Source organism: Trichosurus vulpecula, chromosome 2 (genome assembly GCF_011100635.1).
Source record: "Trichosurus vulpecula isolate mTriVul1 chromosome 2, mTriVul1.pri, whole genome shotgun sequence".
Taxonomy (NCBI): Eukaryota; Metazoa; Chordata; class Mammalia; order Diprotodontia; family Phalangeridae; genus Trichosurus; species Trichosurus vulpecula.
The window spans coordinates 153,431,518-153,441,122 of record NC_050574.1 but is presented as its reverse complement, the minus strand read 5'-3'; positions in this window follow the sequence as shown (position 1 = coordinate 153,441,122).

The window sequence follows — 9,605 nt, the reverse complement described above, 5'->3', positions numbered from 1 at the left end:
TGCAATGGAGAGAGTACCAAGCCTGGAGTCAGGAAAACCCGAGTTCAAGTTTAGCCTTAGACATTTACTAGCTGTGTGACCATGGGCAAGTCATTCAACCTTGTTTACCTCAGTTTCCTCATCTGTAAAGTGAACAGGAGATGGAAATGGCAAACCTCCAGTTTCTTTGCCAAGAAAACCCCATATCTGACACATAGAGACAGATGCAACTGAAATGACTCAGTAGCAAGGGAACAAAGTGCTCCAACCTAGTACCATCACCTGTTATACCTCCTCACCTACTGTACTACCTCCTTTTGTTTATTGTCTCTGCCTACTTAGACTGTGAGCTCCCTAAGGGCAGGGACTGTCTTTTTATTAGTTGTAGCCCCAGTGCTTAGCACTTGGTAGATGCCTGATAAGCATTTATTGGATTGAATTGGATTCTCATGAGAAAGCCAAGCACTTACAAAGTGAATACAAATATACGTGAATGAATTAATCACAAGGTAGCTTTAGAAGGGAGGGATGGGCAGTTGAGGGACGGGGGTGGGGGTGGGGGTGGGGGTGGGAGTGGGGGGCAGATTAGGTATGGCTTCATGCAGAGGCTGTTGTTTAAGGGCATCTCCAAGGAATAAAAGGACTAACTATGAGCTGGAGAAGTGGAGATAAGAGAATGTATTCCAGGCAGGTGTGGCTGCCAAAAGTATGAAGTGTTATGTGTGAAGAAGAAAGAAAAGACCAATGTGGCTGGAACACAGAATGTGGAAAGTGTAGTAATGCCCAATGACACTGGAAAGTTAGGTTGGGGCTAGATTGTATATGGTTTTAAAACTACATAGAAATTCTATTTTGTCCTAGGAACAGCAGGAAACTAATGGAATCGATTGAATAGGGGAATGTCATGGTCCCATCTGTTATGAGGTTATTATAATCTGGGAGAGAGGTGATGCGGGCCTAAAGTAAGGTGCAGCAATGTGAGTAGAGTGAAGGGGTTGTATGTGAGGGAAATGGAGGTAGAAACAGTAAGATCCAGCAACTGATTGGCTATATGGAGTGAAGGTATATAGTATAACTCCAAGATTACAAATCTGGGATACTGAAGGGATGGTAGTGTCTTTGACAGAAATACATGAAGCCTTTCCTGACTCCCTTGACTGCTAGTGCCCTCTCTCTCTAACTACTTGGTATCAAACTACTTTGAGTTTATTTATATTTATTCTGTGTATACTCATACAAGTCTTTGTGGTCTCATCCTTGGAGTGTAAGCTCCTGAGAAGGAGGGTTGATTACATTTATTGTATTTGTATCCCCGGTACCTGGTGTATAGTAGGTGCTTAATAAATGCGTGTTGATTGATTCATTGATCTTTCTAGCACCTGTCATCCTTAAAGATTGGCAATGTCCCTAGCTCCCTTTCTATTCCAGGTTTCCCATATTTCCTGCCCCCTCAACATCATATGGACGCAATGGCAACTAATGCCACTGTTGGCTTGGTACATTACCATTCCACCTGTTATATCACCTTTGTTATAATTACAGACACAATTTGTAATTGCTAAATGTCTGGGTTCATGGGTTCATTTGAAAATCATCCACATCCAGAAAGTTATATCTAACAGACTTCAGAAAATGCTGTATTATAATAATATTATATTAAAATACTACATCACACATGACATTGAAATTACAAAGAATGATTTTCTTGATGAAAGACCCCTGACTGTCTCTGGAATATGTCTGATTAGCCAAGGAATTGATTGAAATAGACAAAATATGCCCCAACCTTTCTCAATATAATCTTGTCCTTACTATCTACCTCAAGAAGAAAACTCTATGGGCAACATTATGATGTGGTAACTCTACTGCAATTCTCTTGTTTTAAATTACAGGCAATACCAGGCACCCAAGGTTTTCCAGGTTTTCAAGGCAATCCTATATTTCAAGGATTTCCTGGCATGACAGGTACTTGTCTAAATGTTCTCTGCACTGCTTTGGGGGAGAAAAACACAATCTCTAATTATAATCTGATGACTGGATTCTCCAGGTTCAAAGCCTTGGTGTAAGGGAAATGGATATACACCATGGGACCAAAAATAAAAACACCTTTAAAAGTTTCAGAAAATAGACATGGAGTCTTTCATCAATAGCAAGCCTTTAAGTGCCATGATCTTTATATGGGATTATAAGGCAATGCTTTTGTCTTAATGATCTTATCTTGTCCACTTAATTTAATGATATTTTCTCTGTAAATCAGGAAAGTTTTTGCCATAAAAAGCAGAAATATTAAGTAATAAGTTCACCCAAGGTGAATGGAGCCAAAACATTAGTTGTAAAAAGCAAGGGCTTATGAGATGGGTTTCAGAAGGCAATAGAAAGTGAATGTTCACTGTTTTCAATCTGATGTTTATACTGACCCTTTAATAAACCAAATTAGCAAAAAAGTCAAAGTAGAAGATTCTGAAGAGCTTTGCTGGACTAGAGAGGCAAGATGTTGGCTACCTGCAAAGAATTCCTAGCACCAACTAAACCTAGAAACTTCACCCTCTAAACCTAGAAAAGACTCCAGAAACTATAGAAGGTGTCCACTTCTAGGCTTGCTGAGGCTGCACACTTCCCTGAGTGCTGGACTTAAAGTCAGAAGGGCCCAATGTTCAAATTCCATCTCTGACAATTTCTAGTTACATGCCTATGGACGAGTCACAACCTCTGTGAGTGTCATTTTTCATATCTGTGGAATGGAGATGTTCATACTACTTTTATTTATCATCACATAGTATAAAAGTATTAAGTAACTTAGTGAATAAGGTTTATTGTAAGGATTATATGAAGTAGTGTATGAACTTTGCAAAGCTTAAAACATTACATCAATGTCAGTTGACTATATAAGAAGTCCTGAGGAAATTTTTCCAATAGAATTGCTGAGGCCAATACTTCCAACTTTGTAGAATGAAGACAGTTGCTGTCTTCCCTAAGCTTCTAGAGAGTAAGCAACTGAATCTTCCAGTCAGTCCCATAACATATTATTATTGTTTTGTACTTTTTTGCTTGGGAATTTTTATCTCAAAAAGTTAAAGACAAAAAGACTTCTTCACACTGAATATTTCATTAAGATGACAACTTTCTGAGCAATTACCAATTCATCTTCACTTTTAATGTTATATTTTTATTGTGCTGTGTTTTTGTCTCTCCCCATACAACCCCAAGAAGCCATGTAGCATAGTGGCAAGAAAGCCAGCTTCACAGCCAGAAAGGCCCAGGTTCTTTTTCTGCTTCTGACACAGAACTGACTGCTGTGACTTTGGGCACAGCCTCTAAGCCAGAGGTATCAAACTTGCAAGACTTGCCTGCCCACAATATGCTATGGTACTACCCAAACCAGATTAAAATGTAATTGAGAAATATTTAATAAATAAATAAATATGCAATAAGACATAGATGATATCACATTTTAAAACTAAGCCAACATGCAGCATGCAGGGATTCTTATGTATGAATTATTGGACGCCAATTCTATTTGAGTTTGATGCCACTGCTCTAGGTAATTCTCTAAGATTATAAATTGCAAAGAAAGTGCTACCTTTTATTGGTAAGAGTCCCTTTACTTAGGAATTCTCTATACCAGCAAAATCACAGGCCCAATCCCTATTCCTTACTTCACTCAAGACATGTATTCATTTCCTGAAAATTACATTCATTAACTAGATGCCTTAAAGTGAATATATTGCTTGTAGTGTCAAACTCAAACAGAAATGAGGTCCACAAAACTGTATGTAAGGATCCCTGAACCTACATATTGACTTCGAAAACCACATGCTATTGGTGCTCTATTGTACTTTTAATTTTTTTAAAATATTTATATTTTCTAATAAGACTTTAATCTAGTTTGAGCAGCAAAGCCTGTTTGACACCTCAGCTCCAGATTCAGGGACCTTCTTGTCCTCCATTTACCTGTGTCAAAGGCTAGAAATGAAAGTGGAACTTAACAGTTAGTGAGTTTAGCTTTTTAGCAGACAGGGTTTACATTTACTCTCAAAGGTACTAGAAAGAGATGCCCTGCCATATCCACATTCAGTAAATCTCCAACAATGACCTTAAGAACACTGATAACCATAATATTTAAGCACTGTCCCTCACCAGAAGAATGTTCTGATAACCTTAATGAGATTTGGTTTCATAATGTCTCTAATCTAAAATTTAATGAAACTGAATTGGTTTCTAAATTCAGAAATTTAGTAATTAAGAACCTTTGCCCTACAAAACGTGTTTCTGTTGCCTCTTCCACTTTGTACATCCCTTTATAGTCTGGTCAAGCATGTGACTGGACTAGAATTTTCATCAAATATCAAGATTCAAACCTTTCTCTGGGTTGACATAGTTTAGATCACGTCACCTCCTACTCTTATTCTGGAGCCATGCCTCAGACAGGACTCATAATAAATGGTCTAAGATTAACCTGTATACCTCTATATAGTCTCCAAAGCAGGGACTCTTAACCTGGTGTCACTGAACTTGTTTTGCTTTTTCATATTTTGATAACTATATTTCAATATAGTTTCTTTTGAAATACCTACTTATTTTATTTTATATATTTAAAAATATGATTTGCAGAAGGTTTTATAGACTTCACCAGACTGCACAAGGGGTCCATGACATAAAAAAGTTGAGAACCTCTGGTTTAAAGTATATCACCTACTTGAAGGTAGAAGTGGCTCGAAGCCATTCCACAAAGTATAATGACTGTATAGTTATTATAAATTTTGTTTTTCCTGTGGGAAGAAAGGGCAATCTAAGACCTCCAGGACCATTTGGGCCTCCAGGGTCAATTGTGCCAAAAGGACCTCTTTGTAAATATTTTTGGTACATTATGAAGATAACAGAACATTTCTAAAGGTAATAAATAATCTTTTAATTCTGTTTATGCCAATAGGTCAATCTAGAGACCCTGGAACAATTGAAATTATATTTCTGCCAGGGATCCCAGGGCCTCCAGGTCAACCTGGAGACCCAGAAATGCAAGGAAAACCAGGACCACAAGGACCAATAGGATACCCAGGTTGGGAATCAGATACATGAAACTGAATCACTGAGAAGTCATTCTATAATAATTATTGATTTTTACAGCTTGGCAAATGGAAATAACACCAGAATTAGTCAAAGAGTATACATTTTAATTCTAGAATTTCTACTTTCTGCCTTTGTAATTTTGGGTACATCATTTCATATCTGGGGGCTTCAGTTGCCCCTTTTCTAAAAGAGGCTGGTCAGACTATCCAGGCAGTCATCTAAAATTCTTAATCTATGAACAAGATTGTGTTTTAAGCTTTGCAAAATGTTTTCCTCACAGCAATCCTGGAAGGTAGGGAGGAACAGGTATTATTATTCTGATTTTAGGGAGGAGGAAGCTGAGATAGATTGGGGAAGTGATTTACCAAAGCTAATAAATACCAGAGTCAGGAATCACACTCAGGTTCTCCTGACTCTAAACTATTATCTATTATACCATTAAATCTGTATATTCTTCTGCTTCCCAACATTAAAATAGTAGTCATTTGTTTTGAGGTTAATGTAATGATAAACCCAGTGATCTAGCTTGGTGTTCAAGTTGCTGGCAGCTAAAAATGTTGAATCTATATTGAACGGTTATAGAACTGAACTGTTATAGAATTTAACCTTAAGAAAATCTGTTGACTTGTATGCATTTTCTAGATAAATAGGTTTTAAATGTTTGTCCTGATTGCTACATGCCATAATCAATTGTGAGTTCTCTGAAAGATAAGCTTTCCCGATGTAAAATAAGTCACTTTGCCAATGGGTGCTTGATAGAGAGGAGTCTCTTTAAAAAGGTGATGTTAGGCAACTAATATCTACCATGTAGGGACAAGGGCTGTACCTATGATTTCATTAGTTTGCCCAACTCCTGAGTGAGGAAACTCTGCCCACGTAAATTGGCACCTTCTCTTCCATTTATTTCTAAGTCTCAGAAGGCTGCCCAAAGCACTGAAGATGTTAAGTGACTTGCCCATGATCATACAACATAGCCACAGAGGAAGGTCTTGAACCCAGGTCTTTCTGGCTTCAAACCAGTTCTCTTATCTGCTAAACCACAGCCTATGCACTCTCTCTGTCTCTGTCTCTGTCTCTGTCTCTCTCTGTCTCTCTGTCTCTCTCTGTCTCGCTGTCTCTCTCTCTTGGTGTGTATGTGTCCATGTTAAACTGTTTCACTAGAGAGCTGATATATGTCAGGCAACATGTTACAGTGGACAGTGGACTTTGGAGTAAAAAGATATAGACTAGTACCTTAGTTATACCACTCACCCAACGATGGGTCAGGAAGTCATTTGGAATTTTAAGCCTTGCATCTTGGATTTTGCTAGCTTGTTTGCACTGTTAATCATAGAATTATAGATTAACAGAATCCCTTCCCCATATATGGAGTATTGCATTAAGTTCCAGGATCCAAAGTTTTAGAAGGACTGGTGATTTTCTAGTAGATGATAAAGGGTCTTGATTACATGCCACAGCTGAAGGAGTTAGGGATGCTGAACCTGGAGAAAAGCAGACTAAGAAGGGAGAATGGAATCATGATACCTGTCTTCAGGTTCTTGAAAAGCTCTCACTTGAAAGAGGAATTAGACTTGTTCTCTTTGACTCTCTGGGGCAGGACTGGGGCAGTGGTAGCTGCAAGTAATAAAAAATTCCCCTTTACTGGACATCTTCTAGCACAGACTAAATGACCACTTACTGGTTTCTTCTATAGAGGGAGTTCTTTTCCTGGTGTGTGTTGGACTAGATGGTCTGTAATGTTATTTCTAACTCTAAAATTCTGTATCCTGTGAAAAGGAGAATAGTAATGCTTATACTACCTATCTTTCAGGTTTATTGTAAAGAAGGAATTTTACAATCTGTAAAGCACAATATATATGTAAAGTATTATTATTATCATTTGGCCAATCCAAATCCATACAATAATGGAATTCTATTATCCTATAAGGACAGCGATAATTTTGATGATTACGTTTATAAATCAAACAGTGCTTTTGGATGCTGGAGACCCAAAAGGTGAGATAATTAAGGCAATCATTGGGCCCGAGGAAAAAAAAATTACTATTTACCCAGGTTAAACTGGTTTTATCCCATTTGCACCATTTTAAACAGGTTATAGCCAGTTTGAACAGGTTTTAGTTGGTTTAAACTGGTTTTAGCCCATTTAAAATGGTTTTGGTTGGTTTAAATGGGTTTTGGCAGGTTTAAACTGGGTTTGGCTGGTTTGAACTGGTTTTGGCCATTTGGAACTAGTTTTAGGAAGTTTAAAATAGTTTTGGCTGGCTGGAACTAGTTTTAGCTGGTTTGAACTGATTTGAACTGTTTTTGGCCTATTTGAACTGGTTTGGGCTGGTTTAGTTCAAACTCAATTTTTTTTCCCTTTTAAACTGGTTCTTGCTGTTTTAAACTGGTTTGAGCTAGTTTAAACTCATTTTGGCTGGTTGGAACTCTTTTGAACTGGTTTTAGCCCCCTTGAACTTGTTTAAACTTGTTTTGGCCAGTCTGAACCTTTTTAGACTGCTTTTTTGCTGGTTAAGACCAGTTCAACCCATCTAAAATCCAGTTCAGACCAGTTCAATCCATTTCAAATGGGCTACAACCATACTACTCTAAACCCATTCAAATCAGTTGATACCAGCTAAAAACAGTTTAGACCAATCTAAACTTGTTCAGTTCCCTTCCAGTTTGCTAAATCCAGTTTAAACTGGTATAAACCAGCCTGGTCTGAACTGGTTTAGGCTGCTCCTTTTGCCTAAGAACATCAGAATTTGGATGACTGAGATGAACAATAATTACATGGGACATTTCCATAGGTTTTTCTTACCACAACCCTGTTGCAACCCTGTGAGTTATACACATTTTTTTTCTCTGACATTTTACCATTGAATAATTTGATGAGGTTTAGATCTCCCAACTTCCATCTCAGCTTATCCTACTGATTTCATGGCTCCTTACAGGATATTCCTGGTCTTGCACTGAGGATAACACATAGACAAAAGGAGGTAGAATCATATAGAGAGTGGAATTGTAAACTGAAAAAGAAAATCAGGGCTGAGGACTTAAAATCATAGCACTTAAAAGTCACCGCAGATATTAGAGGTTGTTTATTTAGGCCAATTCTCTCATTTTACAAAGTAGAATTATTTATAGAATAAATGAAAAGCCAAAGAAATGACTTGGCTTCCCCTAGGTCATTCCACTGGCTAAAGGCCAAGATAAGTCAGGTCTCATGACTTGGAGACCATGATTATTTCCTACTTACATTATTTCCTACATGGTTATGTATGGTTGTATGTATGTATACATGTATGGTTATAAAGTGTGTCATTGGAGCATATCCACATCATTAAGAGACATTAACATGGTGACTTCTTTTGTATAATTGTTAGTTAGTTTGATTTTCAAAACACTTGATTATGCTGAACACTGATTGGCGGGTGACATATCAAAGAACAATCAGCAAATTAAAATTTAATTAACTTCAATTGAATAGTCATTTGTTAAGTGTTCCTTACAAGGAAAAAAAACAACCTAGTGGGAGGTGCTGAGGACACAAAGATAAAGTGAAATTTGCTTCACATTTCATTTAAGAATAATAATTTGACAGCCTAAATATAACTTTAATGACCTTAATACATATTACAGTGAAAAGTCATAACTAATCGTGTTTGTCTTGTGAAATTCAAAATTTGTAGAAATCCAGTGGCATTATCATTATTCACAGGTAAAAAGTACTTCCACAAACCAAAATATCATACTTAAAATAATGATTATCCTTGACAACAGATGTATGAACAGATCTCAAGTCAATGGGCTAATTGTTCCTCACTGATATTCATTGTAATCAGAATTTGGTCTGTATCAGTAACATTTAACAAATATTTGTTATTTAATATTGTGATCAAACTGGTTTTCTTTCTGAGTAAATAGCCTATAATTTCAGTATTGAAGGCACTTTCCCTCCAAATTCAATAAACACCTAATATAGAAATAATAGAGTTTAAAATGATTTATGCTTCATTGATTTTAGCATCATTCTAATAGTGGTCATGCTTATTTGGTGGCTTAAAGTACTTAGTACTTAGGTGTTTTGTGATTTAGATATTTTCTATTTTATTTTTTTCAGATCTCAACAACACTTTGAGGATCACTGTTATCACTTTGCTGAACTCAGAGGCAATTTATCCAAAAAGAGAACACCAATCTTACAAAAATAACTCCTAAATTTTACAATGTTAAATGGTAAGTATAAGGTATCTTCTTTTATGCATAACATACTGACTACTGTATACAAGAATGAACAACAGAGACTCTTCTACAAAGACTAGGGTACAGAATGATGAGGAACCAAATCAAATGGTCTTTAATAAGGCTAGGTAGATTGTTTCAGTATCATATACCCAAAATATTTTGAAAACGGAAAAAAGTGGAGTCAATGACTTGTAGTGGCTTAGTTATTGTTGTTGTTCAGTTGTGTTCTACTCTTTAATCCATCTGAGGTTTTCTTGACAGAGATATTGGGATGGTTCACCATATCCTTTTGCATCTCATTTTCCAGATGAGGAAACTGAGGCAAAGAG